Source organism: Manduca sexta, chromosome 21 (assembly GCF_014839805.1).
Source record: "Manduca sexta isolate Smith_Timp_Sample1 chromosome 21, JHU_Msex_v1.0, whole genome shotgun sequence".
In the NCBI taxonomy this organism is placed as follows: Eukaryota; Metazoa; Arthropoda; class Insecta; order Lepidoptera; family Sphingidae; genus Manduca; species Manduca sexta.
The window spans coordinates 14,356,745-14,383,063 of NC_051135.1; the positions used below are offsets into that span (position 1 = coordinate 14,356,745).

At 35.2% G+C, this 26,319-nt stretch overlaps 1 protein-coding gene across 1 annotated transcript in view; it reads left to right on the forward strand.

Annotated features, from left to right (window-relative positions):
* Positions 1-5,217: 5,217 nt before the first annotated feature.
* LOC115442231 (vesicular acetylcholine transporter) overlaps positions 5,218-26,319 on the forward strand; it is a 60,871-nt gene continuing 39,769 nt past the window's right edge. The window contains exons 1-2 of the mRNA XM_030167237.2: positions 5,218-5,280; positions 7,694-8,039. The gene's annotated coding sequence lies outside the window, so the exon portion shown is untranslated. The remainder of the gene's footprint in view (positions 5,281-7,693; positions 8,040-26,319) is intronic.

The window sequence follows — 26,319 nt, forward strand, 5'->3', positions numbered from 1 at the left end:
GTGAGATTGCTTGGCATATCGAGACCTCACATATGTCTCAGTATGACAAGCCAGAACAATGCCCCGAGATATGGTCTCCTCTACACTCTATTTCGATCCCACTCTAGTTATCAGGTGCAGTAGATTCATTTTGCCTTGTCCTTATTAAAAATAATAGCAATTTAAAGTTTGGGTGGTACTTTTTAGTTAGTTTCGCTTATCGCCAGGCAAATGGTATGGTAATCTATCTCATTTATACAAGATAAAAATAATTCTAACAAAAAATTAAACCGCCTTCAAAAAATACAGAAGCGATTTTGAAAAAAAATCTATGGGACCAATCTGGAGGTCGAAAAATAAAGAATTTTCCAAATTGGTCCATAAATGAGCGAGTTCTGAGGTAACAAACATACAAAAATAAAACATTCACGTCGAATTGATAACCTCCTCCTTTTTAAAAGTCGGTTAAAAATAGAGAAAATTGTTATGACGTACTTTTACTCGCCGGCAAAAAAAGGGGTTACCACTTGGGAATTAGTGGTATAGTTATGTTAGTTTCACCGGTCTTACGGCCCAATGTCGACACTCGGGAGTATAGCATCATCCGAGCGAGCATTGGACCGAGTCCCTAACCCCTGTTACCCCCTAATTTAATATACAAGGCTCATTTTTGAGGAAACGATAGAGTATCATTATCCTACTTTACACGCATAGAAAATGCAGGATTCGTTGTAACTATGCAAAGTACAAAGCAAGCAACTGTATTTAAAATTCATTTACTACGAATATTATGTAGTCTTTAACGTATAAAACATAGCATTCCGTATTATTGACAACTTCTTTTTCCACTTAATGTTTTTTTACACAAATGACTGTTACGATGAAAGTCTTTCTCCTGAGTGTAATCGTTGCCGTTACTTATTTGTTATTGTTATAAAAGTGGCGAGATCACCTGAACTTTGAATTAGAATGGATACACTAGGCTCGTCACTCTAAAACATTACATATAAGACTCCAAATGCCAAGTAAGTATACTATATTATAAAACAACATTGGGATACTAAAAAATTTTTTTTTATTTTTGTGCCTCGGCAAGTTGGCTTCAAACCTGATGTTAAGTGAATGAAGCCCAAAGAAAATGCAGGCCGGCCAGAGATACAAGCATCTCTGGACGGTCGGCACAGTTATTCCGGCCTGCATTATTGCTTCTTCACGCTCCGCTTGAAAGACTCCAAATTATAGGAAGGAAGGAGCAAAGAGGTACAAAGTTAAATGTACCAATTATTGATAGTGACCCAGAAGTTGATATTATTCTTACATATTATAAAACAAAATCTCTCTTCGCGTCCGTCTGTCTGTTTGGACGTGATAAAATTAAAACCTCCAGATTTTTTATGGAGACATTTTGAGACTCTGGGAAATATATAAAGGCTACTTTTTATACGTAATATATAGTGGGAATTTTATAGTAGAAAAATCTTTCACGCAAGGGAAGAAGCCGTGAGCAAAAGCTAGTTCATAATTAACAAATCTACTCTTATCGAAGATAACAATTCCAGCATAAATAAATTAAGTTAGTAATATGGAAATATATTCAAAGTTATCATTTAAGGGGTGGATTAATGTGTTTAATGTTCTTACTGAGTCGCAGTGAATACTAAATTATACCAATTATGAGGTACAAAGGTGCTTCGCTTTAATATATTTTAGTCATTATTATATATGGCCTTGTTATTTGTAATTATATATATTTCTTTTTATGTTTTCATATAATATGGTAATACGTCATGTCGTAATTGTTAAATTTTTCGAGCTTTATAAAGGCATTAGTGACGTGTAACAAGGTTACATTTTTAAGTTATGGGTCCTTAGAAATCATGACATTTTGATGTTAAAATATGATTTAAAAAAACACCTTTGTTGTAACAATTTCATGTAAATTGATCAATTTTATTGTTGTTGTATGCCATAGTATTGAACCCACTGCATTCCTCATTCCTTTCCATTCTAAGCCATCGCTAGTTAGCATTCCCCTCCACAGACGCTCTAGTTTGCAAAATGCATTCACTTCTAAGCCAAGTTTGGAAGAAGTTTAAATTTTAATGGAAAAGTTGTAACTGCGGCTTATTCTCACCTCGCGTCTCTACATTCCGCAAATGTAAAAGTTTACTATTTTCACTACATATTTGATCGTTCTGGCAAAGTTATATAACTAAAAAAATTAATGTTATAACCGAACTGAGGCTGAATACAGAATTTACAGAGTAAAGAAGCTATTTCAATGCGATGGTACTATTAGTTTACTATAGACCTTTGAAGTGAGTTAGGTTGTTACAAAAAATCATCCTATTCCATGTCTGCCTTGTCAGGACTTCTCTGGTTGTGTACAGACGGCTGGGCTATAAGCAGCGACAACTTATTTGGAAATGGAACGGACTGACGAGACTAATTTCCAACAACAAATTTTCCTTTGGTTCAAAACTCAAGGGCACGCATCTCTATTCTAAAGTTATGTGTGTATTTTTTGTGAATTATCCCTTGCTTTAACGGCGAAGAAAAAAATTTCATAAGAGTCGGCATACCTACGACCTACTTTATAAGAATTTGAAGGTATGTGAAGTCTGCCAGTGCACACTAGGCCAGCGTGGTGGACTAAGGCTTAATCCCTCTCAGTAGTAGAGCATGTAGGAAGGTGGGACAATATTTATATATTATCCTACTGCTACTAATTAGTCCTGTATTATTACATACCAGGAATTAATTTGCCAGCTTGCTGTTCTGGTTTGAGGGTGCCTAGAAACTAGTTGAATAAGTGTGTAAGTAGTATAATGCAAGTAAATGAATCCCTACCAGTTCCATTTCCTCCACGGCGGCCAATATAAACGGAGCTCAGCCAAGTGCGCAAGAGTTATAGTGCACAAGTGTGTGCGCAAATACACAGGTGCACTCTCTGTTCCTTCACTCTCATAGTCCAGTGAGACGGCAATCTGATGGAGTGATAGCAGGCACTGGACCAACGCCTTAAGCGCTAGTATAGCTAGTGCAAGTATTACATCACCACTGCCCCCGATGGTGAGTGAAGTGGGGGCCAATAGAATATCAACTGACGAGATAGTTACACCTAGGTAGTCGACACAATTATGCCCACCTGTTGGAGTACACAGGCCAGATATACACAGGCTGATCCCGAAATGCGACACACTTACGTGGGCCAATATGGCGGGTTTTAATACCTTGTGTACGGTGGATGCTATCCGGGCGCAAGAAAAATATACCTATCCTATCCTACCGCCAGCAAACCACCACTTCCAGGTTGCGCCTGGGTAGTTATAAACACACACAACATCACGCATTTTATCCTCGAAGGGGTATGCAGAGGCGTAACCATGGCACCCACTTTTCGCCAAGTGTGTTCCGTCCCATGATGTGATAGGGGGCGAGCCTATCGCCATATCAGGCACAAATTCCAGACTCCGGGCTGATACTAAGCAGAAAAACCCAAATATCACTTTGCCTGTATTTATCTGGGTAGTTATTAAGTTGAAAAAGCCCTGTGTAGTGTATATCGTATATAGTATAGTGCAAATACTTTGTATTTCAAAGACAGAATAACATTCCTATAGACTAATATTATTCTTACTTTTGTATTTGACATTTTTACTAGTTTTACTAAAATAAAACTTGATTCAACATTTATCAAAGTTTTAAATTTAAAGAGACGTTGAAAAACTAATTTCTTAATGGAAACAGACATTCAAAAAGCAGTTTACTTTAAAATAACATAGGCACTCTATTTAATTGTAATTTGATTACAATCTAGTTGAATTCAAATGAGTATTTTTTTAGAATCATTATCTTTAATCATTTTATTGTTTGAATTCTTTTAATTTCATAAATCGTAACCTTATATACTATATACTTTTTGGTAAACAAAATTATAGAAAAATGAAGTAGTGGGTCACGTAATGGTAAATAATTATCAAAGGCGCTCATACACATTCACCATACTAAAGAAATATTAAAACCTAAGCGATACAGTTTTTAAAACCATATTTAGAAATAGTGTACTTTTAAGTTATCTTTATATTATAATTTAGATATTATTGAATATAAGTTGGGTTTAGGTTTTATAAAGAAGCAAAACATTATTGTAAGAACCTTACTATTCTAACAATATGATGTCTTACTTCATACAAAATATGTTCATGTAGTTTAGTTTACTGTGTGAACACATTCATGTTTGATTTAATATTATATTTAACAGTGACATGAATATGTTCTTTTTTTTTTTTACATTTGAGTTAGTTACTTATTATTTTATATTCATGACTTACTACTTTTGTCTCTTAATTATTTATTTAATCGTGTAAACAAAATGTAAATCCGTTATTGGCCTTAAAATATGTGTATCGGATAGTAAAACTCTAGTATTAAGGGCTGTGGATTTTAATAAATAAATGATTTATTAGATGTTGATATTTACATAGTACTATAAAATTTTAAACCTTAGTATTAAAATTTATTAAAAATATATTATTACTTGTGTTAAAATTATATTTACATGTCATGGAGGATACAGTTAAATGGCTTATACCGTTTTAATTGGCATTAGGCGTTCGTTATGTTAATGGAAGTTAGGTGAAAATATACGTAAGCAACCTAACTCAAAATTGATAATAAAATATTTAAGAATGAACAGCCAAAAAACACAACTAGTTCCATTAAAAGTTAACGTCTCCTTTACCGTATTATTATGCTACTTGTCCTTCCTACTTATAATATTTCTTACGTCAAGTCGTAAACGATTAGGAGGACGGCGTAATTGTGGCAATCGTATATGTTCCATGTTAGTCGATGTTTTATTTAGTCACTGCGCTGTCGGCATAATAATTCTCCCAGAATGTAAGATAAAGGCAAAATGTATCGATAACCCGTAGGAACCCCAATATTCCCTGACACTGACACTAAACCCATAATAAGACCGAGATATGATATATTTTACGCTGTCGAAACTGCCATTATAATGAGATAAATGTACGCCGCGAGTGGCGTATCGACCAGCGCCTAACACAACGCCCTCAGGGTATATTTTTAGCTATCGACTATTATGAACATACCTACGTGAAATTTTCAGCCTTCTGCCATTGGCGAGTCGAATGTGACGTCACAACAGCAAGCTAACCAATCGGAACGGCCCGTTGTGCGCATGCCAATAGAGCCTTTTCAGGCTCACTGGCACGGGATGCCAGTCTGGGCGAGGTGATCCCAGGTGTGCCAAGCAAGACCCGACACAAAATAAAGGTCAATATTTTTTTCTATAAATGTAACGGTTATGTTTAGTTATTTGAATTTGGAACGTTCGTAGTCAGTTTTGAATTCCGAATGTAGTGGCGTAGTGTTAGCTGTATGTGTTATTTTTGATGTTTTATTTTTAATCTGTGATTGAGTTATGTAATAGTTACGTAATAGGTGTGCGACAGTGGTATTGCGTAGGTTTGCGAGTGCGAGGGAGACGGGTATATTTTTCATATATCCCCTTTATTTTGTCTGATTTATCTCAAAATTTTAAATTTACTCTCTTATTGTACATACTTATAATTCATAGCCTGATACGTTAATTATGTGTTTATATTCAATAATTCGTTTCATTTCTTTAAAGTTATTACTTTGGGTATATTTTTTTTAATATTAGTAGTCTTATAAAAATATTTTTATTTGCTGATATAATAAAACTTGTCGCATTGTGTAATTAAACGTTTGTTTAAGTTGAAATACTTTATCCTGGTGCTTTAAATGAACACTTCATTTTACAATTTATTTAACAAATTAATATTTCTGATATTGAAATTGTATTGTGCGACGAAAGGAATTAGTACTATTGTAATTAAGAATTTTATTTATTCGTTCCATATTGTATTTTCTCTTATGATATGATATGATAATTTCTGACCGATATACTTTCAATTTTGAAATATTATGTTTATTACGTAAACGCGTTCAATCAGCTACGTAAAACGTAGCGCCCGTAGCTCTCTGCCAAGTGCTACGCGCGTGCTACGGATGATGTAGCCGTTGATAATACATTTAATTATCATGTAATTTATTTAAGTAATTTATTATAACATGTATTGCATATTAATTCGATTAAAATCGTATTGAAGCTACTAATACTAGTGTTAATCGAAATAAGTTTTGATGTTTAATACACCAAACTGTTTCTTACGTGATTAAACACATATGAATTGATATTTAATATATATCTTTACGTATAATATGTATAAAAGTACTTAGATTATGTCTCCGACGGGGTTCTCTGCTTGAATAATGGAACTGTATTCATTTTTAAGTAGTTATACCTATCCATTTTTTTGCCTTACTCAAGCACAATTTTTAAAGCAAAAAAGAATGTGTTCATTCTCTGATTAATTATGAATTTTAGGCAGGGGTAAATGCTTAGTGCTTTTCTATTAAAGTATGCTACACCGGATTTGTGAATAAAATCTTCTAAAGTCAGTTCTACTTAAGCAATTCTCTATCTTTACTTTAAATAAATTATTCCTGCTCTGGGAAGACAATTATCTACTTTAATTGTCCATATTTTGAATCACCTATTTACACATTTTCAAGATATATGCTAAAAATTTCATAATCATAATAATGTTATAATTAAATCATGTTAGGCGTTTATTAGTACAAAAACGCTACCAAAATTAAGTTGTTTCTGTTCATTCAAACAAACGCGAAGATATTTTATCGACCTTCATAAATATATAAATTGAGCGTTGTCTTGACTATCACTTTACTCACTGCATAGTCGCAAATAGGTCAAGTGTTCTTATTAAGAGATTTTCTAAAGAGGCTCTTGGTAAATTATAACTGTCTGACAATTTGCTAGACTAGGCGTTTATAATCTATCGCAAATCAAGTGATCATTCTTCGAAATTAAGTATTAGAAAAAATAAACACAATCGAACTCCGAGTGGAGTTAAGAAACGGTATTGTTGTTTTAGGCATGTTTAGATTTTGAAATGTTATGAGCTATAGAGTCTGCATTATGTTACAAAATTTCAAATATTTTTACTCGATTTCTTTCTTCATTAGGTTTAAATTATAAGATTTTTAGAGCTTAATTTCATTGCTCGATGTCCAAAATACACATGCCTGTATAGTCTAGGTTACATGAATTACATTAGACAGCAGTGGGATAGTCTCAAAAGATAATTTTTTTTTAACGTAATAAACATATTCCTTTCAACTCAAAGTCGAAACGTGCAGTTTTGAAAATTACAGTGCGTTTCACAATGCGCCTCGGAAGTCGTAGAGCTCGTCTGCTTCCGGCAATGGCGGCCGGAAGTGGCCCGAGTGGCGGTTTCCGGCGGTACACATCCGTTCGCAGCCTCTTCTGTGAGACGAGGGATTTGAGAATATTCTTTGTTTGATAGTTTTTTTATTGCTTCATTAGGGTCGGACAGTTAGTAGCTTCCGTTTTCTGATTATTGAGAGCTTTCCAAGTTTTCACTGTAGTTTATCTCTCGGTTTAATAGCGTAGAGAAATTTTATCCGGAAACTTGAGTGTCTAAGAATTTTTCATAACAAATTTGGAAGTTCTGTGACCAAGTAACCCGCGTAATGTCTGCGTAGTAGGCGAGGGATAACTCAACCATCACGAAATCCTATTACTAACAAGAGACTAACTAAATAATATTTGTTGCAGACCTACAACACTGGCGCACCATGGTCGAGCACTGAACCAACACCGATACATATCAAAATATGCACTGAATTACTATTAACATAAACTATAAGTCAAGTACTGATAACTAGTAGCAATATCGATAAAGTAGAGTCGACTAGTGAAGTCGGGTGGTAGGTTACTCCGGGTTCTACTGGTGTGGGGCTTCGCCCCGTTGGCCCGACCGTGGAGGCGGAGGGGGCGCTGTTCGGGCGGCTGCAAGGCGCGCTGCGGGGGGGCGCTGCCGCCGCCTCGCCATCGCGCGTCGCGAGCTCCATCCGTGGCTACCTCACCAACAAGGTCGGCTCGCTGCAGCTCAGAGACTCAGGTCAGTCGAACTACTTATGTATATATTACTAAGGCCTACAGTGATGAAGGGTCCATATGGCCTGATTCCTGCCGGTTTACCTTTTGAACTTATGTAAAATCTATTTATCATTAGTATCATTTGCAGACATTAGTAGATATATGATGCGTCAACCCCTATTGGGAAAATTTCACCATTCGCCACTGGAGGGCAGTATTGATAAACCAATCTCAACTTTGAGTTGGGTCTTAAGTAAACATACCGAACAATTTTTTAATAGAACTTATGACATTTGAACGGCTGGTGTCAGCTGAGTCGGTGCTATCTAGTGAATTAAAATCAGCTGTCAAATAAAAAAAAAAAACGATAATGCACTTTAGAACGACACTGGTTTGGATCTATTAATACGGCCAAAATATTACTGATGAAAAAAAAAACTTGGTGTCTCTTCTTAGTCCAGAATATTTAGACGTTTAAGATTTGTAGATGATTACAACCGACATTTTCAAAAGCGTTAGCTTTATTTGCTTTTGATTTGAATTTGATCCCGAACTAAGCTTAAAATTTTTTAAACATTTAGGTTACATTTCCATGAGACGGTAAGCTTTTGTTACGTAAAAATAGTATTCATATTATATATTCGCTCTCGTTTTTAAATACAATGCTCTATCAAATATTGTTGCCGCCAACAAGTTTAACTTATATTGAAAAGTTATTTAACTAGACAATTAATGGAATCCAAGAGTAACCAGGTACAGCAGACAATCAAGTCACTAGATTCCAAGCAGCTCTACATTGCCAGTGGATCTGGCCACGTGCCAAGTCGAGTAGATGGTGCCAATTATGTGACGGCAATTAACGAATCCTCAAAACAAACTGAACTAATTGGAACACTTTGGCACACATTTGACACGTTTTAGAGTATTCAGAATACAGTCCAGTAGTTTACTCCCTTTTAAGCCTTAATTATAGTATTTGTATAGTAAAGTATTGACTTGAGATGTTTTTTGTAACTATATGATACCACAAGCAAGTTTTTATGACTAATTGTAACCCTACTATAAAATGCCACTCCACCCAGAACTTTATTACAAACTACTTTTCGATATGCAATTGTTATCAATTGCTTTTCGATATGCAATTGTTATCAATTGATATTATTATCGAAGTACTTTATTATGCAACTTGGCATCTATTGTATTCCTTGTAACAATTTGATTTTAAATCCAATCTGGTGTCATTTATGGGCAGTCTTCGGTATCTATGGAGCTTATTATCAAATAAGAGGTTATGTTCAATGAATAAAAGTAATTTCTTCATTTTTAAATACGGTCTAAAGGCATTTACCTTTAAAAGAAAGGATACGTTTTTATATGAGCACGCCAAATTGATTCCATTGCACCTGATAGTAGTGAAGTAGGATCCAATAGAAAGTCTACTAACGAAAGATGATTATCCTCTGACAGTCGATACAATTATGCCGGCGTGTTGGAACTGGATATATAGGCTGATCCCGGAACGCGACACACTTACGTGGGCCACTATGGTGGGTTTTAACACCTTGTGTACGGTGGTCGCTATCCTAACTACCTATGGCACCTTAATTATATTAGTCTTAAATGTAACGTTATTAAAACTCAAATTCCCGATTACTTCATTTCACTGTCAATAATACATACAGCACAAAGCTTCACCCTTATTTGCGCAGTCACCGTGACGTCATACCCTTATTCAATCAAGGTATTGTTTGGCAAATGTTTGTCTATCGTTAGCGCTGCACCCTGGCAAATTTTAAACGTTTTATTACCGTCTCTAATGCGATGATTTAAAGTGGTTTTTTGATTGGCAATAAAATTGGGAATTGATTTGGGGTTCCCATACTTGTAAAAAGTGCTCTTTGATATTTGCTTGCCTTTTTATGTTTTGCTTGTTTGTTTTTTAAAGTATCATGAAGGAGAGAAAGAGAGACAGTACTCTTGAAATATATACAAAACTTAAGAATTTTCCTCATCTTCTATCGTCTTGACTATTTAGTCCTCAATAATAATTTTATTGTTAACGAAAAATTTTGGTTCGCATAGTGGTAGAAACCTCGTATGCGGGAGGCCATCTGGGTAGGTACACCGCAATTTCTATTTCTACCGTCAAGCAGCAGTGGGCATGCACTGTTGTGTTCTGGTATAAAGAACATTGTAGCCCGTGTAATTATGGGATTGAGACTTAACGGCTTATGTCTCATGACACTGAGTTCAGAGTCGCTCGCAGTTCTTTGTAATTCAAAGTTCTTCACGGTGTAGCTACTGTTTATGTACGGTTGTATCGCTTACCATCAAGCGAGTTAGATGCCCATCTCGTGACTTCAATAAAGACAATATAGGTGTCTCAGATGACCGTAACTACCTAACTCTACAGCTTTAAATCAGATATAAAAAGGACAAAACAGATTTATCTATGAATTATTTTACTAATACTTTTTAATAGCACTTTAAGCATTTTAATCCGCTTATTTTTCTATACAAGTATTTTACTGATGTCGTAAGGTAGCAGCTGATCTTTCTGCTTTAATTTTATCAGCATGTCTACACTTTTGAACCGTACATGTTTTATTTAATAGGACCCTATTTCTAAATCGAATTACATCGTTTCCCCCCAGGTGCGAGCGAAATAAAACGATTTCTGATGCGATCTCGTTCAATGAGTTACAAATCCAATTTGTTCGCACGACGTTCCTCACGTAGACATACATTGAAGCATTTCTATGGAACAGCTAAATCAGGTCACACGTTTGAAGAGCAATGTATACCGAATTTACGAGGTAACGTCGGTCAAATTATGGTTATGAATGATCGTAAAAAGCTTTCTGTTGGATGTGCATTAAAGAAATGAAAAAGTATCCGTTTATGTTACGGATATAATGTGTTTTTTTATATATTCGTGTCATCGTGAGTAGTTCATAAATCTTTAACGAGAGATATGGGTTGTATCGTATACCAGTAGCCTTATATTGTAGTATACTGCTTACCGCGATTGTCGGGAAGTCTTTTTAATTCTATGAGTTGATTTTTGGAAGGCAGTTCAAATACACGCGACTTGCACTTTAAAATATTGATGGTGTAAGTATCGTAGTCTTTATGTGCTTGTTGTGTGCATCTATAACTAGGCCAAAGGTTTGGTTCTAGTCTGGTTATTTCTGCGTCCCGTGTCTGGGCCCCGTTGATATTCTATAACCGGGTCAAAGGTCTAAAATTTGGTTTTAGTCTGGTTATTTCTGGGTACCGTATCTGGGCCCCGCTGATATCGTCATAGTTATAGTACTACTGTTTTTTTAGATAGAGGCCTTATTTGAAAACACTAAACTTTCTTGTTTCATCACTCAGATACCTATATAAAATATAAACATTTTGACGTCAAATTATCTAACAGTAAATAATTACTCAAACCGAAAATTTTCCCGAAGACAATCCCCCAAATTGCTCATAAATAATTCTATTACGGGGAAAAATTAACTGGAAATAGTTATCCATTAGAGTACGCCGTAACGAGTGTAACGCGAGCGGGAACCAAACGCGGGACCCTGTAATTGATGCAATTACGCGAAGGGGCGAGGGGGGCGGCAGGGATGTTAACAAATTATTGCTGGTTATTGTACTGTTTTGTTTTAGAGTGGTTTGAGGGTTTCTACGTCGTTTTGTCTTTGTAGGTAAAGGTATGAATATATTTTATAAAAATATATATATTTATGTGAAGTTTTTGAATATATTTGAGTAATCGCAAGGTATAGGCGGACTTAATGTCATGGGAATTTTGTCTCTATGTATTAGGCACTAGGTCTTTTATGATACAGTCCTTGCGTATGGTTTATATCTAATGTTCCAGTTTAAAGTTCATAGCACCTCATGTAATTAGAGCTATTAGACTAATATCTCATGATGACGTATACAATTCAGTTGTATGCAGTTATAATTAATTGTTCTTCATGCAAAATTTCATATATAGATAGGTTAAAATAATTATTTCAAAAATATACAATAATTTAAAACAGAGAACGCTGTAGTTCCACTCCCAGGGGGGGGGGGGTTAGAGAGGTCCCCCGGTTATGAATATTTGATGCGCCGCGGGCGTGAGACCAAACCCGTGTAGTATGCTAAACAGATACACTGATTGACAGATATAGAGAAATGCTTTTAGCTCCGCCGTCAAATGATACACCAGATACCAGTTTCATATGTTTATTAAGCTATTGGTGACAGCAAAGATGGCAATGCATTTTATATTCGAATTTGTTTTGAACGTTAAATATTCAATAGTATTGAGGTATGTTTTTCTTTACATATTTCGATGATATCCATACAAATAGAATTGAGCTTTGTCTTCAACTGCTATCCTATGACGAAATTGACCTAAATTAGTCCATGTGCTTTTAGTACGCCAACAGCAAAACACAGTGTATATTATCATACAGGTTATATTGTGACGCATGCATTCCTATTATAGGTATACACAGCTTTAACCATAATGTGTCAACAAGAAGCTAAAACTATACATTTATAATAAATTAATAACAAACAACATTATATAAACGAAATGGCTTACATACGTATAAAAAAATGGAATAAAAAATATTACGAGTAAAACTAAACAGAGACTAAAATTCCTAAGAATCAAGTTTAATGATCAAATTAGATAGATTCCATAATCTACACTGTGATTCAAAGCTATATTAGACTAAAGTTGCAACCTTGTACAGTAAAAATAGAATTCCGAAATACCCGCGTGCAAATAAAGGTGTTTGGATCGATATAGCTCGGTGCGGCGCTAGGCGGGGCGCGAGCTCTAAATAATAAACGCTTTCGCGTCTGAACCGTTTCAAGTACTAGAATGATACTACAAGGTATGTTTAGTTCTGTCGGAATTGCCTCATTATGTATTTATTGCGTTTGCGAATACTGGAAATAATTGGTTTGATATTGTTACGTACGCTTTTATTCTCTGTATATTAAATGTTCTATGCTTTTGTTTTTATAAAAAGTAAACCTTCGTAATATTAAATAAGGTTTAACAGTACATTCAATATTGGAATGGTTTTTAGCCAGTTTTTTTAGTATAATTTTAATGTAATGATTGCTTTTGTTATTAAAATAATTTTACATAATATGATTATGGAAATATTGTCTTAGCTTCTTCAGGTCAAATTAATATGAAGTTCTACAATTTAAGAGCATATTACCTGCATAAGTATGGAGTTATGCTCGATACAGTATGGCTTATATCCTACTTTGGCAATATAAAATTAATGTATATGATGAAGGGAAAAATCGCGAGGAAATCTCTGTGAGAACTCTACAAAAAGAACTTCGAAGTTATGTAGAGTCTGCCAACCCGCAAATAGCCAGCTTGGTAGTACAGCACGGCCTAAGAACTCTTTAGCATTGAATGAGGTCCGTACTCCGCAGAAGGCAATATATAATATAGGACAATTAGGTATAAGGTAGGTACGTATTAGTTTAACAACCATTTGTGTGAGTTTACGTATATGTTGACGTGTTTTTATGCGTAATTTATTCTAGTCGTCATATCGATTTTAAATCTATTGGTACTATTAACTTTGAAATGTCCTTTATTTATTAATTTGAAAGCTTTTTCTGTACACAACCATCAAAGGTAATGAATTTTAAATTGCCTTCATATGAAAATATTAATTTCTGTAAATATATCGATTTGCGAGATCACGTACTAAATGCTTATTAATAACACTAATGACTAAAAAATGACATACAATCGAAGCTAATCAAACACTCATAAACAATTTGAAAAGCGTGTCAATAATGAATTGTCATATTTCCTACGGTGGCCCACAATGGGTCGCCCCTTGCTTTGACAGCAGTGATAAATTCCCGCGATAGGACGGGACGTTGTAATTGGGTGGGGGATGAACGGATAACATTTCACACCGACAGCAGTGTAATGGAGTGTTGCAAATTTTATGGGCTTTTCGATAATGTTCCGCGCAAATCGCTTCATTGGACGGCATATTGGTTAGTCTTATACTATTCCTTGTAACAAAACTAAACTGAGAAAGAGTTATATCTGGATTTAGATAATTAATGTCACACCTATATTTTCTATGTGGTAGATAGAGGTACTAGTGACTAGTAGTTGGCTAGTAATATCTTTAGTAATTCTTTATCAAAGAGTACGAATATTTCATATTGCGGATATAATTTAAAAAATCAATTATATTCCCGTACTGACCGCACAGTCAACCAAACTACAGTAGACTAATAAACCTATACTAGACTATTTTTGTAAATGCCCCCCAAACTATTTTCTACTCTGGTCACGAGTGCGCCCACTCGCACAATCAGACCCCCGGGCCATTTATCTCCCCGTAACTAACCGTTTCCGACGGGGCCCAGCGCCCCCCGCCCTTGCGTACGTGACCATTGTTCCTTTGAAATACTACCTTTGATAATGTATCCGACACACTCTGTTCCATTGTGATTTTAATTTGTTACATCCGTAATTGTTCGCAGTTTTATGCTAATGTCCTACTGTGGGGATAGTTCAACTAAAATCTAGTAAATTCAGTGGAAAATTTTGGTAGGTTTTTTTTTTAATAAATTATTACTTACATCGCCTTTTTTTTAGGAACTCAGTTATATAAGACCTTTAATTATATGTTTGTTGTAAACCAGCAACGATTTTTCATTTATCTTGCTTCAGCTACATGCTTATAATGTGTGTCGATGGGTCTGTATAATCCAATTGCTGCCGACTTCCCTTTCATAATTTATTTAAAATCTAATCGTCATTAAAAAAATTGATCACATTTATGCCTACTAGTACTTATATGTGGCGTTGGATTCCGTTTCTGAAAACTTCACCTTTTGCAACTGATGTGTGTCGTGGTTGTCCATTGTCCATATTAGGAGACGTAAACTAGCTTACCCGGTAAGGCGATTCTTTGTTACCACTATGAAGAATTTTTAGTATGCGTTTGGTCGCTGCTCGGTTCTGTGCCAGCACCAAAAAGGCCATTAAAATGCTAATTTGAGACTAAAATGCACAAAGCAAATAAGACTGAAGACCATTTTCACAGCTTCCTATAAAGTATGTAATTTAGTCTCGCATTTTAGTATTTCAAATAGTTGTATATTTTAACTACTAAAATGTAGAACTATTTGCACGATTTTAATTGTTTTTTTTTTTTATTATTATGGCACACACACATCACACTTTTATCCCTGTAGGGGTAGGCGGAGATGCAACCACGATTCCCAGTCTTCGCCAAGTATCTTCCATCCCATGATGAGGGACCTACGACATATCGAGCACAAATTTTAGACTCTGGGTTGATACTGATTAGAAAATTCAAACCATTTTACCCAACGAGGGATTCTAATCCGAGACCGTAGAGCGGTGTCGTAATCGTCGCAATACCACTACGCCACCGAGACAGATGTACTAAGACGTTACAGATTTAATAGTTTCGAATATAAAATATACCAATAAAGCCGACAATCCCCTCTTTGTAATCTCTGTTGCCGTCACCCGCAGTGTTCCGACACCGCGCGCTGTTAAATGCTTGCGGGTACAACACTAATAAACGTAAGTCGGGGGAGAATGGGCATAGTTAATACGAAGGGATGTGTGTTTGTACGTTGGAAAAATATTGAATTAATAGTTGCATACTACGGATATTGTAGTTAGTGGAAAATGTATTATTAGATCTGTCATATGTGAGTCTGTTTGTACTAACCATTTATCTATTTCTGCAAATAATATGCAGGCATTTCGGGAAAGTTATTGAAGCTAGTGTAATGGATATTGTGAATTTTAACTCTGTGCTGCTATTTAAAAGCAAACAATGCGGCGAGCGATTCGTTCGTCTTGTTTATATACAGACATATCAAATATGTTCCATCCATATCTACGGTTGAAAGGTTAATTACTTAAGCGACATTTTTTTAGAAAATTTTTAAATACGTTAAAAAAATATATAAAAAAGTGTTGTTTTTAAACATGTATGAAATTTAGTGTCGTAAAAATTTTGCTTAAGTTAATTAGCATTTTAACCGTCGATATAATATACTCGTTACAAGTTATAGTTATAAAGAAGAGATCATTAGTTATTCGTTTGAGCCATTTCACTACCTAGTATAAAACAAAGTCGCTTTCTCTGTCCATATGTCCCTTTGTATGCTTAAATCTATTAAAATTACGCAACGGATTTTGATGCGGTTTTTTTAATAGATAGAGTGATTCAAGAGGAAGGTTTATATGTATAATAATATCCATTAAATAGTGGAGAAATACTGTTATTTTGTTATGTTATACCCGTGCGAAGCCAGAGCGGGCAGCTATGTTTTTATATACAACGTTCACAGTTTTTCTGTAGTGTATTTAGTATCAGCATTGCACCCGTGCGAAGCCGGGGCGGGTCGCTAGTAAATGTATAAAATTTTTAAGTTGTAAAGTGATTTAAACCTCTTCCACTGAGTTATGAAGGACGAACCAAATTCAATATAACCTTTCAGATATACGTTTTATAAGTAGAAATGGTTTATTTAGTTGTCGACAGTGTTGACAAATAACTAAGAGTTTTAAGAATTAATATTTATAATTTATTAACCTAAAACTTGGTCAATTTATTTTAATACTAGCTTCCGCCCGCAGCTTCGCCCGCGTGGATTTCGGACTTCAAAAATGGAGGAGGTGCTCAATTTGTCGGGATGTTTTTTTAATGTATGGTGGTATGCAGGTGGTCCGATTGTCCGGTCAGGGTCTGATGATGGGATCCTGGTGAAATCGAAGGAAGCATATAGCATGATTCAGTATTCACGCGTGATGGCTTATTATTGGCGTATTTCATATATAACTTTGGTGTTTCTATACCGATTTCTATGTTTCTTTTTTATGGAATATTTAATAATGTTAACTTTTTTAATTAGGGATGACTGAGAGTGTTATAAACGTAAGAGTAGACAAATATAATGAGAAAGCTTCGAACTGCTAAGCTATTGGGAGTTACACCTGTAATTGTGAGTCAACTATAAAAAATAGACATATGCTGTCGTGGGATATTTTTAATATAATTTTAAGGAGAACATTGCCGTCATACATGATTTCTGTGTAGCTTTAACCATTAAGTTTGCACACGCGACGGAAGCTTAAAAAATGGAGTAACTTCTCCCGTTTTCCCAACATTTCCCTTCACTGCTCTGCTCCTATTAATTGTAGCGTGATGAAAAGTATACTATAACCAGCTCAGAAGTATAAAAAATAATTGTACCAAGTTTCGTTAAAATCCGCCAAGTAGTTTTTGTTTCTATAACGGTTATACAGACAGACAGACAGAAAAAAAAAAATTACTAATTGCATTTTTGGCATCAGTATCGATCCCTAATCACCCCCTGATAGTTATTTTGGAAATATATTTAATGTACAGAATTGACCTCTCTACAGATTTATTATAAGTATAGAAAGTATAGATTGTTTAACTCAAGAAACAAATTGAAAACATCATCCATATCTAATTAAATTACTATTGACACGAGGTGTTTTTTCACATGGGCATGTTAAAGTACTTGCTGGTAAGTGTGATGGATCGATGTTTAATTATAATTATAATTATTTGATGTTGAATTTTTGTATTAAAGTGTCATTGTTTCAACAATGTCGCTGTAACACGAATGTATTTTGGAGTAAATCCGCGGTATAATACCTAGTTGTAACCCTTCGGCTGGGGAGAGAGGTTCATTAAAACCGGGATTAAGTTTGTTTGGTGTTACTTTTGTTATGCGGTTCCAAACATTTATTGAATACAGATGTTGTTTTGAAAAGGCAATGTATTGATTGCTTTTGGTTTGGTGTTGTAAAAGTCTAACTGAATAGCATTCATTCATGACTTTTATCTTTAAGGGTGTGGATAGAGGCGTAATATTGGACATAATTTTTACCACATAGATTATGTTTGTACGGACATGACAAAGGGACTCACTGTGCTTGCTATCTAGTGCCGCTGCATATTAGTACTGATGAAAGATGATCTCGCCAGTGGACATAATTATGACGGCCTGTTTGAAACACAAACACTATAACAACAATGAAATGAATATATAAGATGTGAAATAAGGCCACCAGATACACAGAGGTTGATCCCGGTACGCGACCCAGGTTAGGCACTGTAGCGTGCTTTACACCTTGTTAGTGGTCGGATACTCATATCCTACCACCAGCTCATGATGTAATAAGGGCGAGTCTATTGCAATTCTAACATAAAATATGTTAACAACCTAGAGTAACTAATCAAAACAAACTATGAATAGATATTCTTTTAAATTAGTCACACAGATAAACCTAATATTAGAAATAGACTGCTCTTAAAAAAGTGACCAAAGTGAAATTTATTTTCAAAAAGGACGAAGTTTCGAGCAAATTTATCATAAATGCCTCCATGAGTGTCGAATTTATTACAAGTTTCGACATTTATCACGTGGAGTTCGCACATGGCCCGTAATGGAGCGTGAAATATAAATATTGCCGATCCCATTGTCCGATAGCGGTGACATTATTGTAATAATATTTACAAGATGGTGGATATTCCCCTAATAGTCGGATGCTTTAGGGGTTTTCATACGAGCAGTTTTATGGTTCTGTAGGGTGGCCTATTTTATTATCACTAAAGTAAAAATGTAATACTTATTCGATTGCTAAAAGGAATATAATAAAATAGTATAATTATAGCTTATCGTTTAAATGAACTGACGAGAGGATTTTCGCATCTGAAAGGGCTTTGAGCAAAATTATTTCTTATTTCAAAATTATTGTAGGATAAACATTATGATACACTATGATAAAATAGATCTAATACATTAAATCGCGACACAATAGACAGACAGACTAGACATTTAAATGTTTGTAATCCCGCGCAGCGAGTACAACAGATTTCAATTATTGACTATTGGGTTACCTCAAACTAAAGACCAGTGTAGTATTTTTTTTCGTAGTAACAATACTTATAAAAACCGCTTAGTGTGTGTCCAGCCTACACTCACCCTATGTCTGGTAGGATATGAGGCGTCCATAATGATTCTGTGGACAGTTCCGGGAGCAGGCAGCGACCGTGAGCATGTCATCTCATACAATGCTCATTTGAATTTTTGTACAATTTTCGTGGGGCAAGAAAATATTTTTGGCAGAATATTTAAGGAAGATAAAAACTGCGCGCGGTTTTTATATGTTAATTTAGGTAGAGTAAAAGTTAATAAAATAAAATCTGTGGACACGTTTTACATTATTTTCATTAAATAGCAACTTTAAAAATATTCAGCTTTCCTTATGTGTCTATAACTTGATTCTACGATATCATACTATTTAATTTTTAATATTTATATATACAAATATTTTTTCATACCTGCGTGTATATCATATCCATAATATCATTGTACTCATTAATATTCCTTATCATCAATCTCCCTAAAATACGATCATAATTAGCAATAAAACTAGCCCGCCATAACAAATGCAATAATAAAAGCAATTGTATCCCAAAGCGTCTAAAAACCCTTGACATTTCAAACGGCACAAAGAATGACATTTTGGGTGAAATTGCCCCGGGGTACTACGGGCAATGGGGTAGATCGGACAGTAGGGTAGATGATAACCTCAATGCCTGCGGGTACCTTGTTATGGGGTACTGGACTAGTTTATGACGTAATGCATGGATGGAATAGATATTGCTTTGTTAAGATAACAATTTTGTTAGATATTTATTAGTTTCTCGAGTAGCCGTTGTCTGGTTCGTTTTTCATTTGTTTTTGTATTTTATGCCAGATAAGACGAGATTTATTGCATATGAGTTTTAAAAATCCTATACTCTAAAGTCGAGCGCTGCCGTACCGCGCATGCAGTAAAACTACGCCACTGAGGAAGTCTCATTGTTAGATGAGTACTTATCTAACAATATTGGTCATTCATTGTATATTAGACCTTAAATTTTAATTTACATAAACAATTATAAACTATGTAACGTAATCTAAAACATTCTTGACAACAAACAATATGTTTGTTTACAACAAGAACCAACCACACCCATTATGGACCGACATCCAAAACCATCCAACACTGTGTAACGTTACGAACACGAGATGTCATTATTTACACCAAACTTCACATGTGGCGAAATATTACACCACACGTACAAATATAAACAACCTTACTTACCAAACATAAGATCCATATTTGCTTACAAGATATATTTGTCGATTTTACCCCAAACATAGAATGGTTAGTACGAGGTATATTAAACCGTATACCTGTGTGCTAGGGATTAAATTTGAATGTTTTTAACAGATGTCTTAATTTACCCAAACTCTCCCCATCTCGGGTTGTGTACAATTATCTCAAGTCTTGTTTTGTAGGCCGTGCAAATTTAATGAGTTCTGCAAAGTACCTCGTTTGTAGAATCTAGTAATTGCTCGCTTTTTATTGAACTTTTTTATAGAAATATGACATAAAGTAAAACCATATTGGAGTACCTATCGATATCTTTTTTTATGAAAACGGATTGACGAGACGAGCTAGCCGCTTGCCTAATGTGACATGGCCGCGCATAGCAGCAACATCATCAAAACTTTAAATTTGGAAGTACAGCGGGGATATACAGTTGTACTACCCTGAGGCATGACATGTTTATTGTTTAATCTCATAATTTCTATAATTAATGTGTTTATTGTGCTTATTATTAATATCTATAAAGCACCATTATGGGGAGCAACTCATTTAAGATAGTAAAAGAATCATAATATTATATTCTATATTTTTGATGTTTTTTGAGGTTATATACTACGACCAGCGATATATACGTACTGAATGACTACGACTTGTTTTACAGCGCAAAAATTAGATAATTTAACTATTAAGCAAATTTTTCATATGTAATATTTTCATGATTTTTAAAAATTATTTACCAATTTAAACGTTTATCGAAAATAACTTCTAAACTCCATTTCAAGCACTTTTTCTACAAACTAATACTAAAGCAAACTGGCTTTACTAACATTACCGTCTGCTCATAAGTTACCCAAAACACACAATGTCGGTAACGTGCCACAGTGACCCTGCAAACGGGATTACATCCAGCTTACGCAAACTTGTGCCGCGCTCCCTCTCCCTTCCCGTAGGATCCCGGGGGACGCCGACATAATCCAGTTTTGCCCCATTCTCCCCAAATGGAAAGCTAGGCAAAAGTGCAATTTATTTCGTCGCACGTCTGAATCAGTTTTTTTGTTGGATTTTTTACATTGTCTTTTCGTTTACATTTTGCTGTGGGTTTTTCAGATTATCAAATCTGTTTTTTAAAGAATGAATCGCAATGTTAGTAATTTAAAAGAATAAACTAATTATTTGAATGGCTTTGGCTTTAAAATATTTTACTCAATAATTTCTCATGTTTAAATGTATCTAATATCGAAATAAAACTATTTTACAGATTTTGCTGCGGTTTTATATTATAATATTCTTTTGTCGTTGCGAAGACTTTGCAGCCTTTATGGTCAGGGGCGGACTATGATATTTTATTTTATATTTTAGGACTACAATATTTTACTTGAAATACATATACAAATAAGAGTTTTATAAACAAACAGAATATATTTAAACCAGACTAATCAGCAGATGTTTTTGTACTAATACTACGATTTCGTGTAATCAGAAAACTAATTAAGCAACTTATGTCATGAAAAAATTTATAAAGATTTCCGTTTCAAGATTTCTCGACGCTATCATATAAAACATATGTTGGAAAGTGGCTTCCTAATTTTTTCGAGTAAAGCCCCGATAAGGCCACTTGAGGCTCAAACGGCCGACCCTTTTCTTTTATCTCCGTATAAAACTTTTTGTTAGGCTCAAGGCTCGCCCTTTCCTTGTAATGCCTTTATCTTGGCACACCCTTAACGGGTCTACAGATTGGACAAGACTGCGGTATTTTTTGTCTGTTTTAGCGAATTTTTTATTGCTTTAAATGACGAGACGAGATTGCCGTTCGCCTCAAGGTAAGCGATACGAACGCCCATAAACAGCAGAAACACCATCCAACACCTTGAATTACAAAGTATTGTTTGGTATTCCACTGCGCTCGCCATCCTGAGACATGAGGTGTTAAGTTTTATTATGTCCAGTAGTTACATTGGTTACAATGTTTTTCAAACCGGAACACAACAGTGACTACACACTGCTGCTTGGCGGCAGAAATAGACATTGCGATGGTACCTACTCAGGCGGACTCTCACATATGAGAGACCTATCACCAGTAAACTTACTCCTAATATAGTAATTTATGAACAAAATTTACAACATTTAACATTTTTAATACTGTGAATTAAATCTTAGTGAGTAAATAGGTTATTTGTTTTTTTTGCATAACCAAAAATATTACATACATTTCTCTAGCTGTAACGAACAGATTTTATTTCTAGTCATTCCATCGCTGCGAAATGAAGCTATACTGACTATATTATGTTATAAACAGAGACAATTTTAAGCCCTTCGGCCGAGAGGGTCGAGGCAGCGATAGGGCACGGCCGGTCGAGTGCCCTCCAGGCTTTGTCCGGTGCCTCTTGTCGAGAGGTCTACACCATTTACACAGTAATACCGATCTGCGAGTCGTTTTTGTTTTTTCTTTGTTAACTCAAGTACGGTTTTCTTTATTTAAAAACGGCAGATGATTTTTTTGTGTTTGTAATTTAATTTGTTGCTTTTTTTTTAAATTAGTGACGATGTTTCGTATAGGTTCGGTAAGCACTTTACTACAGTAAGGCAAATCAGATTACAGATTAGAGAAATAATAAGAGTGGCTGCAGCGTGGCTCTATGGAATATTGTTCTAGACCAACATAATTTAGAATAAAAATTTTATCTTACGGAAGATTTAAAATACACAAAGACATAGCATAGCAATGATTCTTCTCGTTTTGTGGACGTTTGTCACTTAACGACCCCTTTATAAAAATAAACATCTATACTTATAAATGCGAAAGTACCCCTATCTGTTACATTTTACGACTAAACCACTGAACCGATTTTGATAATATTTAGTACAAGATAAATTTAAACTTCTAGTAAAAATATACGCTATTTTAGTGTATTTGTAATATTTCACGGGGTAAATCTTGAACAAAAATGAATACATATGAAGCTTGTAAACCAAACAACCAACAATACAAGAGCAATTAACTAACAGTCGTCCCGCACAACACCCGTGCAAATGGTGAACCGGCAGAGAGGCAACACTGTCACGCGCAGACCTGGGGAACAAACCTATGCTTTGTTACTATTACTATTGTAAGAGGAAATGTGCTTAGGGCATTGTGTGTGTGCCGGTCGATTTTCATAAAATAATTTCTTGCATGCAAAAATACATTTGTTGTTTTTAATTAAGGATAAACGAACTAGTGGTGGACTACTAACTCTATGATTTCCGAGGCTAAGAAGCCCGTGGGAATATAAGAAATGTATAAGTTATCTAAGCAATATGGATTGCGTTGTTAAGTATTTTTGCTATTAATTTTACTTACTGGTGGTAGGTCTCTCATATGTGACAGTCCGCCTAGGTAGGTACCACCGCAATGTCTACTTCTGCCGCCAAACAGCAGTGTCACTGTTGTGTTCCAGTTTGAAGGACATTGTAGCCAGTGTAACTAGTAGACATAATAAAATTTAACACCTCATGTCTCAGGATGGCGAGCGTAGTGGAATACCAAACAATACATTGTAATTCAAGGTGTCGAATGGTATTTTTATTGTTTATGCCATGTCGTATCGTTTAGCATCAGGCGAACGACAAGCTCGTCTCCGTCATTCAACGCAATAAAAATAAAAAAAAAGAACAAAACTTGTAATGGTCAAGGGTAGCTCAATAGCTTTTGCTAGCGTCTGGTTAACGCCAGAGGTCTTTATAGATAAATAGAAATATAGTACTCAAATACGTAGGTACAATAATCGTTTATAACCAAACCACCTCTCTATAATGAACAGTGCAGACACACAAGGCCACGCAGGTGGTAGACCGAGGGCTGGGGTCCGCGGGCTGTCGTGTTCAGCCCGGGCGGACAGCGCCCGACCGCGCCTTTGAAGCCGCCGCCAGCCTCGATATTGAAAATGCTGTTCGGAAATTGTTAATTGAAACACGTGGAAGGGACAGTTGAATTGCTTTTGTAAATGTATTTTGTTGAGTTGTATTTTTGCTAATATAATGTTTTTGGGGTTTGTTTTAGGAATAATGGCAAGTATTTGAATTTTATGCTGCTGTTTGGATTAAATAATTGAAGTGTATTATAGTTATTCTATAAAATTGTTGACTTACAAATTATTCATAATGGCTGAATGGATTTCAGCGTAGGTTTCATTATTAGATATTCAGCAGGTTAACTAATTACATTGTAAAAACGTGAGAATCTTTAAAATGAAATTTATGCGGCCTCGGTCTGAGCTTTTATAATACGTAAAACACTGAATTAATTTCAAGCGATATTAGTCTCATTTTGAAAAAGTAAATTAGTTTTTCATAATCCAGTTATCTAGAAAAAGCGTCCTTTATTTTCGTTATAGACGATTGGAATATAATATTATACTCCCGTTTAATCGCAAGGAATAATGTTGGTAGAACTTTGTTATCAAAATTTTTATTATAAAATTCGTTTGTTGAAACTCTACATATCCAAAAAATAAGAACATAAACATTACCTATTCAAATATTTGCGCATTCGAAAACTAGAATTCACCGTAAAACGTTAGCGAGGAGCTTTCCGAAAAGAAAAATCAAAGCCCGGCTGGCGCGGCGGCTTTGTCCTCTTAAAAGAGGGATGGAGTGGGGCGGGTCACTTGTGCCCCGAAAACCAATGTTGCTAGGTTACAAAAAAAAATTGCGTGAAAAATAAAATAAAATACTTTATTTATCACGTAGGCGAACAAAGTTGCACTTATGATACGCCAAAACAAAGCATAAGAATAATAATTATTATTTCTAAACAACTATTGAAATTACTTATATAACTATGGACATTTTAAATTAGGGATAAAATTTATATTAAAAACAAGGTACAAATCGGGAAGTAACCAGCTCGGGCTGGCAAGTAGGGGAAATAGAAGGGTAACGCGTCACGATCCTCACCGGTGAGGACATGAGCCCTGACCTAGCTAACCAGCCTTTCACTAGCATATAAAATCTAGATAATAGATCTTTTGAATACGAACCCGTCTGGGAAGGAATTATTTCTATTAACACAGCAAAGTGACTCCACTAGATCTGATAGTAAATGAAGTGACATTCAGAGTTTCTACTGACAAGAGATAATTATACATTGTCAGTTAACACAATTATAGCCCACGCCTCATAAAAACTACTGCTTTGACTACCAGAACCATCGTCTATTCTATTGTTAACAAGCAATATTATGAAAGCTCTGTGTTGATCCGTTTTGGGAGACATGTCATTTGTCATTAGCAATTCTGAAAACTAATATCTAATGTCTCAGCAAAGTGCTATGCGATATTTTGTTATTTCAAAATATCTTTTATAGTTAATATTGTAAAAAACACTGATTTTGAGTACAAATTAATATTTTTTGTAAGAAAACAAACGTACAAGTATTGCTAATATTTGATTAATGTCTTTTAAATATCCATAAAATTAGATAAATAATGAAAATAAATAAAGAATTTAGTATTTATACAATAATGTATTCCTCACGACAATTATGGCAGTCTAGCGTGTTTTTTTTTCCACACTTTAATCAAGAAGATAAGCTTTCGATTGATATAACGCTCGAGTGGGCACAAAAATATTAAAGTTAACTTCTGAGGTGTTTCCTTTAAAATAACGCAGACGGTATTCCCCGTCGCGTGTTACCTGGCAATACAGGACCCCACTCAACCCCTTATCCACCGAGGGGGTGACCCCCAGCCCCCCAGCCAAATTAACTCGCCCTCGTTCACCTGCCCTTTGAAGATGCCGACTGTACGGCGGCGGGACAAATTGGTCACACTTGAGTTTGTGTATTTTATTTAGTTCAGTAATTGTGTTTTTATAAGTCGTACTAAGATTTAGGGATGGTTAGTTTATGATAAAATTTTAATTATATGAGTCTCTTCCTAGCCGAATTTCAGTCACGGCGGCCTATCTAAACAGAGGTCAGTCAAGTACGCAGGAGATATTATAGTGCACAAACACAATACAATGGTGCAGAGTGCATTCTCTGTTCCTTCACTCTCAAAGTCCGATGAGATGGTAATCCGACACGACC